The sequence below is a fragment of the Lepisosteus platostomus genome (genome assembly GCF_059453375.1).
Source record: "Lepisosteus platostomus isolate fLepPlt1 chromosome 5 unlocalized genomic scaffold, fLepPlt1.hap1 SUPER_5_unloc_4, whole genome shotgun sequence".
In the NCBI taxonomy this organism is placed as follows: Eukaryota; Metazoa; Chordata; class Actinopteri; order Semionotiformes; family Lepisosteidae; genus Lepisosteus; species Lepisosteus platostomus.
This window is the reverse complement of record NW_028291474.1, coordinates 558,735-579,650: the sequence shown is the minus strand read 5'-3', so window position 1 is coordinate 579,650 and position 20,916 is coordinate 558,735. Positions and strand designations below refer to the sequence as shown.

Below are 20,916 nucleotides of genomic sequence, written 5' to 3'. Positions count from 1 at the left end.
CCTCTAAATATTGTTTATTTTTATCCAAATGTTCATACACTTTTCTACATTCTTGTTCAGCCTAAATTCCGTCTGACATATTTCTTTTAAGTTTCACTTTGGATTAATCAAACTTTTTTTTTTCTTCACACCAAACCATTTTCACGTCTCCCACCCGCCCCGCGGAACCCCCCAGTCGAGACAAACTGACGAACTATCACAATTCGGGAACACGGACCAGGTTCCAAATCCTGGCTTTAAACACACAGTTGAATCGAGTTACCATTTTCGGCTCTTCTGCGAGTACAGTTCTAGTTACTACCTTCAGCCGTACTGCAGTTGTGTACCAGGATGCAACACCTGGATTGTTTCGCACGGGCAGGGCGAGACGCTATTCCTTCAGCAATCCCTTTTTTTCTACACCACCTTCACAAAACAGGCATCTAAAAACACATACACCATTGACTAATTTTTCTGTTGTACTTGCTTCAGCACCACAGCAACATGGAGAGGACAAGGGACTTTTTAGAAAAGAGGAGTCCTTACCTCTTTATAGAAGCGGCCGCCTAACTTTTCCTCTCCATGTCCGTGTGGTTTAATTTAGATGGATACTTCTTCATCATTTGGGTCATGTATCCGCCAATCTGCCTCCTCCTTTTTAGAGGACGTTGTAAACCTTTAGGAACAATATAATCTAGCAACAAGGTTATGTCACTGTAATTAGGCTTAAGACAATCAAGAACAAGGCTTTCCTTTCTTCTAAATTCTTTACGGTCATCAGGCAATTTAGGAAAAGACTCAACTAATGCAAATAATTCACTAGGAGACCAATGTCAATGTACATATGCTGGAGTTCCTTCTGGACCTGTTAAAGTGCACATTGGCATTTCACGAACAAGTGAAAAGGCTATGGCTCCGGACCGCTTTCTAGTTTCGGTGGAGACTTTTTCTTTTTAGAAGCCATGGCCATGACTTTAGCTGCAGCTTGCTGTTCTTTAGTTCCAAGTGTAGCGGCGAGGCTTAATAATAAGGCAGAATTAAGTGTTTCTGAGCTTTCCCAAATTAGGCCTCATTTCTCTGTTCATCTCTGTGGTGCAGCCACAGAGAAACCATTCATGCAAGGTGATTTAAGGTCCAAGGACAGCTCCCAAAGGGGGATGCACTTAGCTAAGCCTGGCTATCATGATCAATGGTCATCCATTGGTGCCTATCTGTCTAGGGAGTGCGAGTTGGACATCTGGACTGCATTACTAAGTGTCAGGACTAAGTGACTCATATCTCACCTTGATCAACCAATCAGGGACTGGTAGGGCCGAGTAACCCACGTGGGACTCTGATGCCCATGGAACTTTCAGCCAATCAATGAGCTGAAGTTCCTCCAGGTAAAAACAGGCAACACAGAGAGCCTGAGAGATTCAACAAGATTCAGACAAGATTCAGAAGGAGAATCCCAAGGGCAGGACATTCTCGCAGCGCGCCTCCTGACCATCCTGAGACTCAGCCCGGACAACCACGGAACGGCCAGTGTGTCCGAGTGCCAGAACTTTCCTTTGTTCTAAGAGTCTAGAGTGGAGGTTGCCAGAGAGTAACCAGCAGCAGGCCTCGTGAACAGGTCGGAACTGTGGACAGCTGAATCACTATTCAGAACAATCTCTTCATCAGGAACGAACCGGTCCTCTTCCTGACTTGCTGGGACCCACAGTCATCTTTTCTCCTGTGCACAAACTTTGCTAGTTAAAGCCAACACTAACTAGCCGGTCAGTGAGCATCTGCAGCGCACCGTCGCAAGCCGCACAGCACAGCCTGGCACGGAGCCAGAGAGCGCGGATTGGACAGCAACAGCCTGCAACTGTTTCTTTGTGCCCGCAGGAGATCTGAATCCCCAGAGATTGGATGAGTATTCAACTTCAATGCATTACAGCTCGAGAATTCAATTGTTATCCCAACCAGTTGATATCAATTTAATTCCTAAGAGTTATGTACTTGTTTGAGTATCTAATGTAGAAGTTGTAACCAAGTTCACTTTACGAAACGGTCTTAATGAATGATATACTGAACGTATGTCCTCTTGAGATGTATAACTCTTTGTAACTGATTGAATATATATCTTTTGTATTCTGATAACCCTCTCGATAAGATCTGTTAGGTTTATATGCATATTCTATGTATTAATAAATGTATCCTCGTGTATTAGTACCTGTGTGTGCGCGTTGTTTGAGTTATGTCGCATGGTTGGATTCTAAAGCCATCAAAAGAATCAACTTTGTGATTTACTGCTACAATTAATAATTGTCTCAGTAAATGCCCAAACCCTACAGAACTGGTGCCTTCAGAGAGCCACTATGATTACATATTTGGCGTCCCTGAAACGGCTATGAATCACTACACAAGACTAGTCTTTTTTGAAGCTTCCCATTATTTCTGTGATTCCTCTTTCCATTACATAAGTTTTCCAATTCACTTTCTTTCCTTTCTTCTCCTTCTCTTCTAAGTTTCCCCTTCTTCAGGAAACTTCTTTTTCCTAATTCAACTTTCCTCTGTCCATTCTGATTCACTTACAAAGATCCTTCATAGTTATGGGCCCCTAATTATCATATATAAATTATGTGCAAGTTCCCTTACACCTATTACCCTAGCTTTACAGTTCATGAACATAAAACATTTTTTTTACTCTAACCCAGGCTATAATTGTTTCTCTGAATTTGTCGTACATATACTTTTGCTGGACTGCTCGGTCCCATTTTCATCTTTTAATTTTAATTTCCCATTTTTACTGATCGGTGCCTTACTTAGAACCTTATCACATCAACTACTCCGCAGAGCAAAAACCACACGTCTGTGTTAAGATAAGTTCTTTATATGAGTCCCAGATTCATCAAACCCGCGTGAGAACACCCCTGTGGCTCGCTTCTCAAACTATTAATTTTTAAGGATCACTTACTGGCGTCAGACAGCTGCCAATTCTCCAGACGCGTCTCTGGAAGGATAAACAATTTATCCTCCGAGGTTCGTCCAATTTTGCTAAAATTGTCAGGGTCCGGATGGAGTTTTAGCAGCCTCAAATTGTCATGGAACTCTCAAGGAAGCCACAAGAGAGAGTTCTCACCTGAGTAAGGTCTTTATTTCAATATTGCAAGCCCTGCTGCCACTTCGCAAAGTGCAACCAGAGACTCAATTTGTTACAAGCAGTACAGGGTTTTTAAAAGATGTTGCGCTGTAAAAAAGCTCAGCGCTTTGTCCCTTCTAAAAGTTCCCCTTTCCCTAAGAGAAAACAGATTACATCAAAAAGCGAGAGAAGAAGCACTATATTTTGTTATTCAAAGCTTATCAGTTACTTTCAACTAATTCTAACAACCCAGACAGCATATATTGTTTTGGTACCTTGTCTTCTAAAGTAACCTAAACAGTATACTTTGTTGATGCACTGTTTTCTAAAATTCTGCACGTACTGTAGCACAGCATTTACAGTGCCTTGCGAAAGTATTCGGCCCCCTTGAACTTTTCAACCTTTTGCCACATTTCAGGCTTCAAACATAAAGATATAAATTTTTTATTTTATGTGAAGAATCACCAACAAGTGGGACACAATTGTGAAGTGGAACGAAATCTATTGGATTTTTGAAACTTTTTTAACTAATAAAAAAATGAAAAGTGGGGCGTGCAAAATTATTCGGCCCCCTTGCGTTAATACTTTGTAGAGCCACCTTTTGCTGCGATTACAGCTGCAAGTCGCTTGGGGTATGTCTCTATCAGTTTTGCACATCGAGAGACTGAAATTCTTGCCCATTCTTCCTTGCAAAACAGCTCGAGCTCAGTGAGGTTGGATGGAGAGCGTTTGTGAACAGCAGTTTTCAGCTCTTTCCACAGATTCTCGATTGGATTCAGGTCTGGACTTTGACTTGGCCATTCAAACACCTGGATACGTTTATTTGTGAACCATTCCTTTGTAGATTTTGCTGTATGTTTGGGATCATTGTCTTGTTGGAAGATAAATCTCCGTCCCAGTTTCAGGTCTTTTGCAGACTCCAACAGGTTTTCATCCAGAATGGTCCTGTATTTGGCTGCATCCATCTTCCCCTCAATTTTAACCATCTTCCCTGTCCCTGCTGAAGAAAAGCAGGCCCAAACCATGATGCTGCCACCACCATGTTTGACAGTGAGGGTGATGAGCTGTGTTGCTTTTACGCCAAACATATCGTTTTGCATTGTGGCCAAAAAGTTCGATTTTGGTTTCATCTGACCAGAGCACCTTCTTCCACATGTTTGGGGTGTCTCCCAGGTGGCTTGTGGCAAACTTTAGACGAGACTTTTTATGGATATCTTTGAGAAATGGCTTTCTTCTTGCCACTCTTCCATAAAGGCCAGATTTGTGCAGTGTAAGACTGATTGTTGTCCTATGGACAGACTCTCTCACCTCAGCTGTAGTTCTCTGCAGTTCATCCAGAGTGATCATGGGCCTCTTGGCTGCATCTCTGATCAGTCTTCTCCTTGTCTGAGCTGAAAGTTTAGAGGGACGGCCAGGTCTTGGTAGATTTGCAGTGGTCTGATACTCCTTCCATTTCAAGATGATCGCTTGCACAGTGCTCCTTGGGATGTTTGAAGCTTGGGAAATCTTTTTGTATCCAAATCCGGCTTTAAACTTTTCCACAACAGTATTACGGACCTGCCTGGTGTGTTCCTTGGTCTTCATGATGCTCTCTGCGCTTTCAACAGAACCTTGAGACTATCACAGAGCAGGTGCATTTATACAGAGACTTGATTACACACAGGTGGATTCTATTTATCACCATCAGTCATTTAGGACAACATTGGATCATTCAGAGATCCTCGCTGAACTTCTGGAGTGAGTTTGCTGCACTGAAAGTAAAGGGGCCGAATAATTTTGCACGCCCCACTTTTCATTTTTTTATTAGTTAAAAAAGTTTCAAAAATCCAATAGATTTCGTTCCACTTCACAATTGTGTCCCACTTGTTGGTGATTCTTCACATAAAATAAAAAATTTATATCTTTATGTTTGAAGCCTGACATGTGGCAAAAGGTTGAAAAGTTCAAGGGGGCCGAATACTTTCGCAAGGCACTGTACATCCTTGAAATATATTATCTTAAAGCACCAATATATTTTTTGCAAAGCTTTCTACATTTTAAGAATCAATTTACTTATTAGATTTCCACTTCAAGACTTGTTCGGCTGGCGTTCTGGGAGTTGCGTTTTTCAGAATTGTATTGAGATCGTTTTCCACAGAGGTCAGATGTCAAAGCACAGCAGCAGCTCTCCACAGCGATCGTCTATAGCGCCCTTTCTCCCGCAGCTTCGTCCTCATTGGAAGGAAGCAAGAGTGAAAGGCTGAAGTGAAATACAGATGCAGCCATTCAAAATGAGCGTTAAAAACCCGCGGTTCAGTAACCAACCCGCAGGGCACCGTAGGGCACCGCGGTAAGTGATTGGCTAGCCAAAATGACCGACAGGGGCACTCGTGGTGCATTGGTTGGTAGTGAAAAGATTTAATCATTTAATGTCTTTACTGTGCACGTTTCAATCCGCTTAGTTTTGAATATTTATATGGAATTTTACCACTAAAGGGAAATTTTAGTAGCTGAGCATAAAAAGAAGAGGAGCATAATGCATCTGAAGGTCATAAACGATATTAATTTAGGAACATAAACATTACTGTATGTACAGTGCCTTGCGAAAGTATTCGGCCCCCTTGAACTTTTCAACCTTTTGCCACATTTCAGGCTTCAAACATAAAGATATAAATTTTTTATTTTATGTGAAGAATCACCAACAAGTGGGACACAATTGTGAAGTGGAACGAAATCTATTGGATTTTTGAAACTTTTTTAACTAATAAAAAAATGAAAAGTGGGGCGTGCAAAATTATTCGGCCCCCTTGCGTTAATACTTTGTAGAGCCACCTTTTGCTGCGATTACAGCTGCAAGTCGCTTGGGGTATGTCTCTATCAGTTTTGCACATCGAGAGACTGAAATTCTTGCCCATTCTTCCTTGCAAAACAGCTCGAGCTCAGTGAGGTTGGATGGAGAGCGTTTGTGAACAGCAGTTTTCAGCTCTTTCCACAGATTCTAGATTGGATTCAGGTCTGGACTTTGACTTGGCCATTCAAACACCTGGATACGTTTATTTGTGAACCATTCCTTTGTAGATTTTGCTGTATGTTTGGGATCATTGTCTTGTTGGAAGATAAATCTCCGTCCCAGTTTCAGGTCTTTTGCAGACTCCAACAGGTTTTCATCCAGAATGGTCCTGTATTTGGCTGCATCCATCTTCCCCTCAATTTTAACCATCTTCCCTGTCCCTGCTGAAGAAAAGCAGGCCCAAACCATGATGCTGCCACCACCATGTTTGACAGTGGGGATGGTGTGTTGAGGGTGATGAGCTGTGTTGCTTCTACGCCAAACATATCGTTTTGCATTGTGGCCAAAAAGTTCGATTTTGGTTTCATCTGACCAGAGCACCTTCTTCCACATGTTTGGGGTGTCTCCCAGGTGGCTTGTGGCAAACTTTAGACGAGACTTTTTATGGATATCTTTGAGAAATGGCTTTCTTCTTGCCACTCTTCCATAAAGGCCAGATTTGTGCAGTGTAAGACTGATTGTTGTCCTATGGACAGACTCTCCCACCTCAGCTGTAGTTCTCTGCAGTTCATCCAGAGTGATCATGGGCCTCTTGGCTGCATCTCTGATCAGTCTTCTCCTTGTCTGAGCTGAAAGTTTAGAGGGACGGCCAGGTCTTGGTAGATTTGCAGTGGTCTGATACTCCTTCCATTTCAAGATGATCGCTTGCACAGTGCTCCTTGGGATGTTTGAAGCTTGGGAAATCTTTATGTATCCAAATCCGGCTTTAAACTTTTCCACAACAGTATTACGGACCTGCCTGGTGTGTTCCTTGGTCTTCATGATGCTCTCTGCGCTTTCAACAGAACCTTGAGACTATCACAGAGCAGGTGCATTTATACAGAGACTTGATTACACACAGGTGGATTCTATTTATCACCATCAGTCATTTAGGACAACATTGGATCATTCAGAGATCCTCACTGAACTTCTGGAGTAAGTTTGCTGCACTGAAAGTAAAGGGGCCGAATAATTTTGCACGCCCCACTTTTCATTTTTTTATTAGTTAAAAAAGTTTCAAAAATCCAATAGATTTCGTTCCACTTCACAATTGTGTCCCACTTGTTGGTGATTCTTCACATAAAATAAAAAATTTATATCTTTATGTTTGAAGCCTGAAATGTGGCAAAAGGTTGAAAAGTTCAAGGGGGCTGAATACTTTCGCAAGGCACTGTACATAAACTGTACTGTGTATGGCTGGTCTTGATAGTTTAAAGAAAAAATACACACCAGTTTTCCATTTCTCCCTAAACATTTTAAGCATGAAAGTTTTATGAAACGGTACCCAAATATGTGATTGCTGTATAGAATGAATTTTAATTTTTAAAAATTATTTAACACGAAAATTAAGCTGTTTACATCTTCCGCCTGAGAACAGTCACCCGTTGCTACCCAACGCAGAAACACAGCCACTAACTAGGACATTAGAGAGGACAAGAGAGGACATTAGCTAGCCAATATGATAAAGAAATAATTTAAAGAAACAAAATGATTATTTTGTTTATTTCTTTTGCACATTTATTTGAACATTTCCATCGATTGTACAAGCACTTGGAAACTATCCAATCCCTAGTTCATCAAGCATTTACCAGTCTGGCGCCGGTCTGTGTCTTCTAGGATATAATGCCAGCGAACTCTTGTTTTTATGTCCACTATAACTACGCTGGGCAAACGTTCCAAAGTCAAATTCTTCCAGCACGGGGGTACCTTTAAAGCGGATATGATGGCACCGAAATTTTTTGGCGCGCCTTCTCTTTAAAGCTCTGGCTAAATATGAAGACAGTACGTACAGTTATAATTCAAACAAATTCAAATTAAAAACTACACATCCCAGTTACCATGGTGGTGCTTGTGATCATTGCGTTTAACCAACGAAACAGGGCGAAAAATCAGTCACATGACTTTGGGGCAGAGTTTCGAAAGCTTAACCTATCAGCAACAAAGCGAAATTTACACGATAGTGTCACGGACGTCCAAAGGGACTAACCGTGGGGAGCAGGAGAGCAGAAAAAGACCCATATGCGTAGCGGCGAGACGGGAAAAAGGCCCGGGCTCATTAGTGCAAAGAGTTCAGGAATGCTGTTTAGAAACCTATGCCCTCAGGGAGCGGACGTGGGGCGCCCTGGTGCTAGGCGGGTCTCAGGACATCCGAACGTCAATGCTGAGCGAGGACAGAGTACAAGACCCGGAAATATATAGCCCAAGGGAAAGAGAGGAACCGGAAGGACAACAGACCGGAAACCAGGGACAGGACAGAGAAGGAGCGCCCTCTGGCTGCAGAGGGCGTGACAAGTCTCATTGAAACCCAAATACTGACATATCCAGCCAATCAGATGTTTGAGGTTGATCAGCTGCTGATCTATTATGAGAGAGTGAGATCTGGGCAGAGCACAGCTCTGGATTCCCCAAGACTAGGAATTCTGTTCTCTGACTGCAGAGAGAATTAGTCCAGAAAATACGGTCAAAGTATTTCTTCACTGTGGTTTTAGAGCACTGGAGCTTCATAAGCATAAGTGAAATCTGCACTGAACCATCAACTCTTCCTAAAAAATACAATTTGATTTAAAAAATTTCCTATTCAAGGCTTTTGACTAAATGATTGTAACAACTGTTCTGTATATTGATTTTGTAGCATCCAGGTTCATAAAGAGAGAGATTTAAGTGCAGGTCGTATTCTATTTGATTTTTAAAAAAGCGGCTACTGTATATCTCTTCTTTTGGCCTGTGTAGGTGTTCTGTAAAAGTTAAATACTTGGTGACACTTTGTGGTTTCTCTGGGTGGTTAGGAAGTAGTTGCCTAAAACACCTTGTTAGTTAATTTGTACAATGCATGTGTGCTGTATGTTTATTCTGTGTGTTGTTTAGTGTGAGTATTGTCATTGTTAACAAATATTTAACTCATTGTGTCTGAAATATTACTTGTTTTCCTAAAGCTGTACCAAAGAACAAAGAACGCATCTGCCTTTAACTATACCAAAAGCTTGGGTATATTCTTAGCAAATTTTTAACAATTTTTACAAGGTGGGGGCTATGATTTTTTAAATTATTAATTTATCTACTCTGTCATTTCTGATATTCACCATTTTCATAACCCCTATTTGTAATTTGTAATATTATTTCAATACCTGACTCATTTGACAAACCGAATTTCAAGTATTTATTTTGTGATACTATCTATTTCTAGCATTGTTTATAGGCAATTAATTCCTATAGATTTTAAAATCGCACATGTACAATTAAAAAAATGCATACTGTACCCATGATTAAAAATTGATGGGTCCAATTTTAATGACCTGCTAAACCAAAAATAACAGCTTAGAGTGTCGTCCCTTTCCATCAGCTGTCCACTGCCTGTCTCTTAGGCTGTGTCTCTCTGTCAGGTGTCCCCCACACTTGCCCTGGAGTGGACAGGGTCCTGCCCACAATGCCCTCTGAAGAAGGAGCCCCTACCCCTCACAGGACTGACTACGATGAAGTTGGGGACGAGTCTCAGGGAGAGGATGGGTGCTGTGAGACTGACAGGGCTGTCTGGGAGAAGCTCCTCCTGCAGGTCTAGACACAGAAGAGCTTCACCAACAGAGTCACACAGTCTTAGAACAACTCTGAGCACTGAGACTGTCTGACATTGTCTGTGGCCTGAGTCCACTTCACTCCACGGTTTCCACACTGACACTGTCTGTGACCTGAGTCCACTTCACTCCACTGTTTGCACACTGATACTGTCTGTGACCTGAGTCCACTTCACTCCACTGTTTGCACACTGATACTGTCTGTGACCTGAGTCCACTTCACTCCACTGTTTCCACACTGATACTGTCTGTGACCTGAGTCCACTTCACTCCTCTGTTTCCATACTATCCTCAGTGTCTGTGTCTACAGTACCTGCAGCTTGTGTTTTAGAAAAGGGAGGCTTGAAGATCCCATTTCCTGCTCAGTCTTTCTTCTTTTTATATTTTGATGTTTTAGAAATTAGAAATAAAACCATTCATTGATGTACAGTTCTGAATGTACCACTTTTGATGGTAACAATTTTTATAAATGTTATTAAAAAGATGTTTTGCAATAAACTTTTTAAAACTATTTTTGTTATCTGCGTGTTATTTCTAATGTTTGATATTAAAAGTATCAATAAAAAATTAAGGAGCCCTTGGCCAATCACAATGATAATCTTCACCCCACAGGAAAAGGAGATTTAAATGTTTATCAACTTAGTCATATAAATTGATCTACACAAAGGACACTGTAGACAAAACCAGACACAACATGAGACAACCTGGTATTGAAATTTCCCTACAAGAAGGCACAGAATCCCAAATTTTAAAACTTCAGAAATGTTATAACTACAGACATCTCCTAAAGCATCTGGATTCAAATGACAGGAACACAGGAGAGTTTAAAGTATGCTCAAACAATACACACTTTGACAAGTGTGACAAACTGACATTACAAAACTCATGATCCTGAAAGAATGAGCCTTTTAAGCTCACTTCCTAAAATAATATCAGAATGTTTTAGTTTAGGAGGAAACTGGAGCGCCTGGAGGAAACTTATGCAAACATGGGGGACAACATACAGACTCCGCACAGATAGCACACAGGTCAGGAATGAAATACAGGGCTCCAGCACTACATGGTAGCAATGTTAACCACGGTGCCACCTGTAAAATAAATATAATTTGTGAAACACTAAGGGATTGTGTAAAACTATATTCTATATACTTTCAGTCTGGATCTTTAACAATGTATTTAACCTTTTGTCTGCAGAAAATGTTAGGTTGCCTGGTTTTGGGAGGAAAGGGAATTTTCCAAATTAAATGAAATTAGCAATTATTAACAGAATATATTTCTACATATCAACACTATAATAAAATATGCAAAATATTATTTAATGATTTGAGTTCTATAATACTGACACAGTAATTGTATTTGAAAAGGTATTTTCAGTCTTGTTACTGTTATTTCCAGATGTTTTTAGCACCAAAACCAGACAATAACAGTTCAGTTTCAAGTAAAGAATCCTGGCGCTACATCACAGAAAGTCTTTCCCACTTCAATCTGCATCTCTCCACTATATTCTCACCAGTGAGGAAGTTAAACACAGTGTTTTTAAACACACTGACTTCATACAAGTCACCCCACTGACCTGACAGCTCCAGTTTCGTGTGCATTTCTTCTTTTATTATTCCAGTAACTTCACAGGAAAGCAACTCAGACCACGTGTATCCACTTCCAGGAAGTAAGGACACGTATTTGCAAGAGTTTCAATTCTTAGTAAAAGAAGCTCTAAAACACAGTCTATGTTGCACAGTGAGCAATCCTTCCCTCTTCCAAGGAGGACTGGGATAGAAAATCAATGACCATTTTGTCCACTTCCAGAGAGTCCACACACTTAATTGGGAGAGTTTCAATTCAGTGTAGGAAAAAAAATCTCTAAATGAAATTTTATGCTACACAGAGAGCACTTTCTTCTGTATGGTCGGTTTGCTCAGTTGGTTAGAGTGTGGTGCTAATAACACCAAGATTGCTTGTTCCTATACGGGCCAGGAGAGCTCCTTCTCTTCTGCCAAAACCCTTTGATCTTTCTTTCCATGGTGAAATATGATGCAAAGATACCACTAACTATAGATAAATGAGTGTGAAGAGGAAAGTGCTCAAATATTTAAAATCTGGTATGTGAAGAACAGATAGAGTGTCGCTATTTGCAAAAAATGAGGCTTTCAAATAATTTTTTCGTAAAGACGCTCAAATCCAGCCTATTAAGTCTCAGGACCAGATGATTGGCTCATTACCTAGGTGAAGATGGCCAATTAGAGAACTTAGATATTAAAATTGTGTCAGAGTGGATGTTTATTAGTCTTTTAAGGCAGGAATTTGGGTCTCAAGTCCTATATGGGGTGGGGTGTGTCTCACTTCTGTGCTCAAATCCCAAGATTACACTCAAAGTGAGGAGGAAGTGTGTTGCGGCAAATGTGATGTCAAATCAACTGCTTTTCCAGAGGCCAATGTGATATAAATTAAAGTTCTCGTTTGACCGAGGATCATCGTGTGCTGAAATTGGTCCTGGAGAAGTGCATACAGTAAGGCAGAAGGTTTGTGTTGTTTATAATAATAATAATAATAATAATAATAATAATAATTGCTTACACTTATATAGCGCTTTTTCTGGACACTCCACTCAAAGCGCTTTACAAGTAATGGGGATCCCCTCCACCACCACCAATGTGCAGCATCCACCTGGATATACTGTGTCAGGCCAATAGCTCCCTGTTGTTATTACAATATTTTATATAACTAAATATTTCTTGTGCATCACTGTTCTTATAGTAGTAAAAAGTAGACGTTTTGCTATGAGAAGCTGGAATGGGTTCATGGAATGACAGTGTGACAAGCCTTGGAAAAAGACATGTTGTGTGCCCATCTTCAAGCGATCAAATCCTATGATTAAATGATGTTCCAGCAAAAGTGCTCTGTTTTACTAAGTCATTATTTCTATGTCTTGTAGAGAAATAGGTGTTTCTATCGGTTCAGGTATAGAACACAAACACCCATTGTAAGCAATTGAGCATTCATAATCCTGAATTTTAAACTGCCAGAATATTTATACTTTGTTTTAGTATTTGTGAATATTAGAGCTTTAAAAAAATGTTTTTACAAATTGTGTGAGCATTTTCTGTTACATCACTTCATTGTTTTGTGCATTCTGCTGACTTTTTAAAAATATATATTTTTATAAAAATATTGTTGTCTTTTGAATGTATTTCTAAATGATTGTTTTAAATATAAATTGCATGAAACACAAACAACACCCATGATAAGAAATTAATTATTGATCGTTCATTTTAAACTTTTTTACTGTATTTAATTATGTTGAGTTTTTTTACATACTGTTAGTATATCACTTTTTATCAAGTGTGCTTTAAATCTTTCGCTACACCATTGATATTCAGTTACACCTACAGTATTTAAAAGTATGTTGTACAAAAATATTTACCGTTTTATTATTTTTGCACGTTACTTCCTAGCACTAAATAGCAATGCATGTATTTGGTCCAGCTAAAGATTAGCAAGAAGCAAATCTCTTTCCTTGCTTTAGTAGATGAATCAAGGACTCTGCTCTCAATGTATTTTAACCAGACACTAGGACAGATAAACGCAGTTAATACGTGCCAAATTATAGTATGAAATTGCTTGAGCAAAACATTATTCATTATTGCAACCATTATTGGTAGCTTAGTTCCTCTCTATTTTTTATACAGTAGTTTCTTTAAAAAAAACATGCCTGTCAGAAGGCCAAAGAAACGAGGTGAACGTAATAACCACCGCGCTATGGAAACGACAGTACACCCCACTCCCAGAGCAGGATTGGAGACTCCATATTCTACAGCTCTCTAGCAATAGAGGAGTTCCGACTAGAGAAATGGGGATAACCTCCTCTTCAAGATATGGAAATATATTTACCGAGACGAGTCCTTTTTTTGAAGGTCAGCACTCTCTGCCAGTCACTCCTCCCCTCCTCGCGCAATGTATCTCTGTTAACACACCAAAGCGATAACTATTATTACACGTTTTTGCACTCCGCATGCTGTTTTACAGGGCTCTCTTCTGCGCTGAGCTGCTCCTTTGAAATCCAAAAGGCAACAGACGCGCTCCTATACCCGAAGTCGAACCCAGTCCGCCTGGGTGACGGCGGTTTAGAGATTACAAATAATTTAAAAAGACATTAAAATGCTAATAATATGTAACAAAATGTAAAAAAAAACGTTAACAAGACTGCAGACAGTTTTTGAAAAGGAGCTCTGTAAAATTCACAAATACTAAGACAAGGTATGAATACTCCATGGGTTTAAAATTCAGGAATATTAATAATTTCAAATTTGTAATTTGTTTACAATTGGAATTTTTATGGTTCGTATGATTTAGCGACTTTTTTACAATATGTAAAAGAAAACAGTACAGCTAAATAAGAAAGCCTTAGAGCCACAGAGGGAAAAAAAATGCGTTTAAAGTTATTTTAAAGACGAGGTAATATTGCACCATAAACTCAAATGTTTGTCCTCTTTGTGGCGCTTGCTTTTTGTTGCTTTAGCTAATTTCATGCAGTTTATTTCTGACCCATGACGTAAAGAGCTTGTGTATTTACGACAAAAAGCAGGGCAACAATTTTCATCGGTCTTATTGAAACTGTTAAAAAGTAAATGAGATCCTGTGTCCAAAATCCTGAGGTGCCTTTTTTCCTGTCTTGTCATACAGAATGTATCATTAAGGACAATCACATAGGGCTTGATTTTGTTAAATGCAAGTACAGTATTTATTTCCTATCTTGGAACCACTTGTTTTTCGAGAAATTCAAACAATTTGTGAAATATGAAATAGAAATCTTGCTTATCGGTGCAGGAGAAATACTGCCAGTTGGCAAGAAAACGACAGCATTTTTTTTCTTTAACCAAAAACCTGCATAGGGAGATGTAGAACAAAAATCCGCTTGAGACGTTTTCGTTGGGGAGGAGGGATGTGAAAGGGCAAAAAAATGTATCTGTTCCGTTACGAACGGCGAAGGTCGCAGGCGATTCACTCCTCTTGACTAGGTGGCGCTAGGAGGTGCAGTGAAGTTTATATCCGGCTGCAGGAACTCCTCTTTCTCAGCTCCGCTTCTCGGTTGTCTTGAAGCCGCATCCGCGCTAAAGAATGACGTCATCATACTGCGCGACACTGCGTGTATTTCACCAACGTGTGGGTGACTGAATCATTTTCTTATCATTATTCATTATTATTTTTTAAATGACTTCAGGTTCTGAATACGTAACGTCTCGTCGGCTGTGTTTATGCTTGAACAGAGCAGGATCTGTGAAGAATAAAAATAAAGAAGCTATTCTGTTTAAACTTCGGAAGTGAGCCTTTGTTTCTGACCGACTCTGAAGAAGGATGGCGGAGTGCTTGTTAAATCTGCAAACCCAGCTTGACTCTTTCATGCAGGTTTTGCTCAAATCGATCGTGTATGAAGTTTCAGAAGTTTTCCGAAACAGAATTTCTGACTCTGAGGACGAGTTTCAAGACAAACTCCTCAGCGTCTCCCAGATTCTGGTGAGACGGGCCGTGTTTAAAATCACGCAGTGTGTGGAGGACAGTGTCGGGAGTGAAATGGCGCAGCTAAAGAAGGAAAACGAATGCCTGAAGTGGAGATTTCAGCTGTGGGAGAAGGATTCGGGAGCAAGAGGAGATCAGGGTCGGACAGATCAGGGTACCCAGACGCTTCCCTGTGAAGTCACTGCAGAAATAAAATAAGAAATGTTGTCAGGTCAGTGTGGTGACTTGTATGAAGTCAGAGTGTGTGTGTTAAAAACCACTGTATATAACTAACTCACTGGTGAGATTTTTTAAATAACAAACTTTATTTTAAAGAAAACATCTCACAATAGTGAACATTCTCATTCTCATTCTCAGTACGCATTCTAACAAAGTATCTAACAAAGTAACAAGGTATCAAACTGTCATCAAATAAACTTTGAGAGATGCAGAGTGACGTGGGAAAGACATGTGTGATGTAGCAACGGGATTCTTTACTGGAAACTGAACTGTTTTGTCCGGTTACGGTGCTGAAAACCCCTCGTTCACATTCAACAATTGTTCCACTGAATCAATTTGTAATCCAACGTCATTAGGAGACACCATTTATAAATATTGTATTCACGTTGTATCGGTCTAGATTTTTTTATTTATACTAATGATTGTGTAAATAAAAATTATTTTGATTGGTTTAGATATTACCGTCCTCCAGGGTCTGTCTGTATTAACTCCTCTGGAATATTAATCCGGTGTGTCTGTATTAACCTCTCTCTCTCTAAGTGCATTGTTTATGTACTGTACTGTGCAGTAAGTGTGTGTGAATCAACCCCTCTCTCTCTCAGTGCAGTGTTAATTTACTGTAGTGTCCAGGCAGTCTGTCTGTATTCACCCCTCTTTCTCATTGCAGTCTTTATGTCCTGTAGTGTCAGTATTAACCCCTCTCTCTCATTGAAGTGTTAATGTACTGTAGTGTCCAGAAAGTGTCTGTATTAACCTCTCACTTAGTGCAGTGTTTATGTGCTGTAGTGTCCAGTCAGTGTGTCTGTATTCACCCATCTCTCAGTGCAGTGTTTATATGCTGTAGTGTCCAGTCAATGTATCTGTGTTCACCCCTCTCTCAGTGCAGTGTTAATGCATTGTAGTGTTAAGTCTGTATGTATGTATTAACCTGCCTCTCTCTGTGCAGTTTTAAACTACTGTAATGTGTGGTCAGTGTGTCTGTATTAATTCCTCTCTTTCTCAATGCAGTGTTAATGTCCTGTAGTGTCAAGTCAGTGTGTTTGTATTTATCCCTCTATCTCTCTCAGTACAATGTTAATGTACTATAGTGTCCAGTCAGTCTGTCTGCATTTACCCCCCTCTCTCTGAGCACTGTTAATGTACGGTCTGTATAAATGCCTCTGTCTCAGTGTAGTGTTAATGTACTATACTGTCCAGTCAGCATGTCTGTATAAACCCCTTTCAGTGCAGTGCTAATATGCTGCAGTGTCCAGTCAGTATGTATCTATTAACACCTCTCTCTCAGTGCAGTGTTAATGTACTGTTATGTCCAATCATTGTCTGTATTTACCCCTCTGTCTCAGTGTGGTGTTAATGTACTGTAGTGTGCAGTCAATTTGTCTGTTAACCCACCTCTCTCTCTCAGTGCATTGTTAATGTACTGTTATGTCCAGTGTCTGTATTTACCCCCCTCTGTCAATGCAGTGTTAATATGCTTTTATTTCCAGTTTGTCCGTGTCTGTATAAAGCCCTCTCTCTCACTGTAGTGTTAATGTACTGTAGTGTCCAGTCAATGTGTCTGTATTAACCCCTCTCTCTCTCAGTGCACTGTTAAAGTAAATGTAACGTGATTGTGATATTATTACAGTAGACTTTCTTTTTAGATGGTAGTTAGGTTTTTGACAAAGCTAAATCAGAACACCCCCTTATACCCATTTATTCCGCTATGTTTAAACAACCCAAATTGATTGTCAGTGTACTAGTACGCATGTGTGTAGTTTAAAGCTTTTTAGATCACATGGCCTCAGCTATCACTACTATGCTGATGATACTCAAATATACATCCATACCAAACCTGACGCTGATGTGTCTGTCTCTATTCTATTTAGTTGCATCTCCCATATAAAATCTTGGATGACTCAAAATGTCCTTCATCTTAACTGTGACAAGACTGAAGTCATGCTTATTGGCACCACCCATCAACTTTGTAAAACCAATGCTGTAACTCTATCTGTAGATAATCTTATACTTGAGCTTCAGTCTATATTGAAAAACTTAGGGATGCTATTTGACGTTTGACCCATATGTGCAGCAAAAATATTGCTCCACTACGCCCTATGTTATCACTAACTGTGGCTGAAAAGTGTTGTCTAATCTTGAATCGACTACTGTAATGCTGTACTCTCTGGGGATTCTAAATCCACATTGAACAAACTCCAGTATGTCCATAATTCAGCAGCCAGAATCCTGACCAGGTCTAGAAGAAGTGTTCACATTATTCCTATCCTGAGTCCTTGCACTGGCTTCCTGTCAAGTTGCATGTCGACTTAACAATCCTCCTGCTCACCTATAAGGCTCTCCATGGCTTGGCACCTCAGTACCTGTCTGGTTTATCACCCTACTCCCCACGTCACAACCTTCACTCTTCTAATTGTGTTCTCCTATCTGTCCCCCAGTCCGTCTATAATCAATGGGTGACATGGCCTTCTCCTGTTATGCCCCCAAGCTCTGGAACTCCCCAAGGATATCAGAGAGTCACCTTCTCTAAACTCCTTCAAATCCAGATTCAAAACCTTCTTCTTTAGAAGGCCCTTCATTGAACTGTTCTTTACCCCTCTGCTCCTACTGTATTTAGTACCACCATCTAGTGTCTCCTCTAACTGTGTGTTCTAATCGTGCTTATTTTGTGTATTTTTTGTTGTTGGCATTCTGTAAAATGCTTTGAGAAGCCACCTTTAAAGGTGCTATATAAAATAAAGTTTTTTATTATTATTATAAAGATTTTATCTTGTTCTGTGTTTACAGGCTCAGAGGCCAGTGCTCTCTTTGAGGCTGGGGAAAGGGCTGCTCTTGAACAGAAGCATAGTGCGGAGGAGTGGGGCTCCAGTCTGATGCAGGAGACAGAGCTCACTGCTCCAGAAGGGAAAAAGACTCTCAGTGAGCAGCACACAGAGAGCAGACAGATTGTTGAGGTTCTGAACTCTGTGCCCATGATGAAGATGGAGTCTGAGAGTGGGACACCTGGACTCTTAGTATGTGATGATTTTACAGATAAGATGAATAATCTGTACTCAAACAATATTACGCAGGTTTGTAATGAACTAGGCTGTTTCTCTGTACAAGAGCACAAAGAAGAACTGTGTGAGTTTAATCTTACAGAGCAGGACATGGATCCCCAGTTGATTGACCCTGCAGAGCAGACGACTGATGTACCTGGTGAAGAGAACAATACTGAGTCACAGCACACTGAGAAGAGTCAGTACAGGGAGGAGCAACAGCAGCTCCTACAGGGCTTGATAATCATTAGACCTTGTTCTGTTCAAGTGGAGAGACTGTCATTGCAGAGTCTCAAACAACCATATGATCCCTTAGTATCTGATGACTTTACACACAGGTTTAATGATCTGGTTACTGAGAAAATTGTTGAAAGTTTTAATGAACTGGAGAGTATGTCTGTTCTTCGGCAAAGAGAGGAACAACTGAATGAACTGGATGGTTTTAGTCTCAGAGAGCTGGAGAAGGAGCCCCAGATGATTCACACTGCTGAGCAGCACACTGAGGGACAAGGTGGAGAAAACAAATCTCAGTTTCAGCACACAGAGCAAGATCATTCCATGGAGCATTTTCAGAGTAAGAGACCCCAGCACAATCAGAGGATGAGGAAAGATCAGTCAAGGCCTTGCTCAGATGGAGTGGACAAACTGCCATTATGGCACAGGGAGGAGCAGCGTTTCTGTCAGTCTAGCATTTCAAAACCCTACCAGCACCTTCACACAGGAGAGAGACCTTTCAGCTGCAGTCAGTGTGGGAAGAGTTTTAGTCGGTCACGTAACTTAATAAACCACCAGCGCATTCACACGGGAGAGAGACCTTTCAGCTGCAGTCAGTGTGGGAAGAGTTTTATTCAATCATATGACTTAAAAAGGCACCAGCGCATTCACACAGGAGAGAGACCATTCAGCTGCAGTCAGTGTGGGAAGAGTTTTAGTCGGTCAAGTAGCTTAATAGCCCACCAGCGCATTCACACAGGAGAGAGACCATTCAGCTGCAGTCAGTGTGGGAAGAGTTTTATTCGGTCAGGTGATTTAAAACCCCACCAGCGCATTCACACAGGAGAGAGACCATTCAGCTGCAGTCAGTGTGGGAAGAATTTAAGTCAGTCAAGTAGCTTAATAGCCCACCAGCGCATTCACACAGGAGAGAGACCATTCAGCTGCAGTCAGTGTGGGAAGAGTTTTATTCGGTCTTGTGACTTAAAAACCCACCAGCGCATTCACACAGGAGAGAAACCATTCAGCTGCAGTCAGTGTGGGAAGAGTTTTAGACAGTCAAGTAGCTTAATAGCCCACCAGCGCATTCACACAGGAGAGAGACCATTCAGCTGAAGTCAGCGAGGGAAGAGTTTTAGTCAGATAAGCCACTTGCAATCACACCAGCACATTCACATAGGAGAGTAACCATTCAGGTGCAGTCAGTGTGGGAAGAGTTTTATTCAGTCACATGACTTAAAAATGCACCAGCGCATTCACACAGGAGAGAGACCATTCCGCTGCAGTTAAGAGTGGGTTTTTTTCCAGTCAGGTGACTTAAAAACACCAATCTAGTCAGCAGGTCAGTTGTCAGTCAAGTAAACTAAAATGTCTTTCAGTGCAAGTAGGCATGTGACATCCGAAGAAGGCTCCACAGCCGAAACATTTATTTTCTTCTCTTTTCAGCATGGAACAAACCTTTACTTTAATAAAATATCTATTAGTCACAGTCACTTTGTACTCACCCACTTTTGAGTTCATCTGGTCAATTAAATTATGACTATACTCTTATTTACGATTGACTAAAATAGAAATAGCTCCTGTCACAGAGTTTAATTTATGTGTATAATAAAATGTTTTTAGTTTTATTCAATTTTAAAATGAATGAGGTCTAAATTGAATAAATTTCATTGTCAATTGAATTGGATTCCTTATAGTCTTGGAATGTTAATTTTAGTCCTGTTTAATTTTCCAATTAAGACTGTTCTCATTGGATAAGCTTGTAATTGTGTAACAGCTTTTAACTTACCATGTTATACACAGAATGTGTATAAAACAGATTAAGATCCTTAACTGTCACTCTTAAGGAAAAAAAGTCACACATCTGATTAAATTCTACAAACAAAAGCTCAAAGTCTTTGTTGCACAATCTAAAGTGTATTTTCCCCAGAGAGGATATATATCAAATACAAGAAATATTTATACAATAAAGGGTAAATAATAAAGAACAAGATATCGTATGAATTAGCAATAATTCTATAATAGTCATTTTTTTCAATGCAACTATTTTTTAAACAAGACAAGCAATATATACAGTGCCTTCAGAAAGTATTCATGCCCCATTGTTTATAATGTTAAAATGAAATTAAATATTTATAGTTCTGAAGTCATCTATTAAATAAAAATGGAAAATTACTTAATTGATAAGTATTCACTCCCTTTGTTTTAACAACCTAATTTGGGTCAATTATCTTGAGAGGTCATACTAAATTA

At 40.1% G+C, this 20,916-nt stretch overlaps 1 long non-coding RNA gene across 1 annotated transcript; it reads left to right on the top strand.

Annotated features, from left to right (window-relative positions):
• Positions 1-14,511: 14,511 nt before the first annotated feature.
• LOC148638113 (uncharacterized) lies at positions 14,512-20,843 on the top strand. The gene is made up of 2 exons (XR_015931119.1): positions 14,512-15,407; positions 18,200-20,843. It is a non-coding gene; the product is annotated as an uncharacterized LOC148638113 (long non-coding RNA).
• The last annotated feature ends 73 nt before the right edge of the window (positions 20,844-20,916 follow it).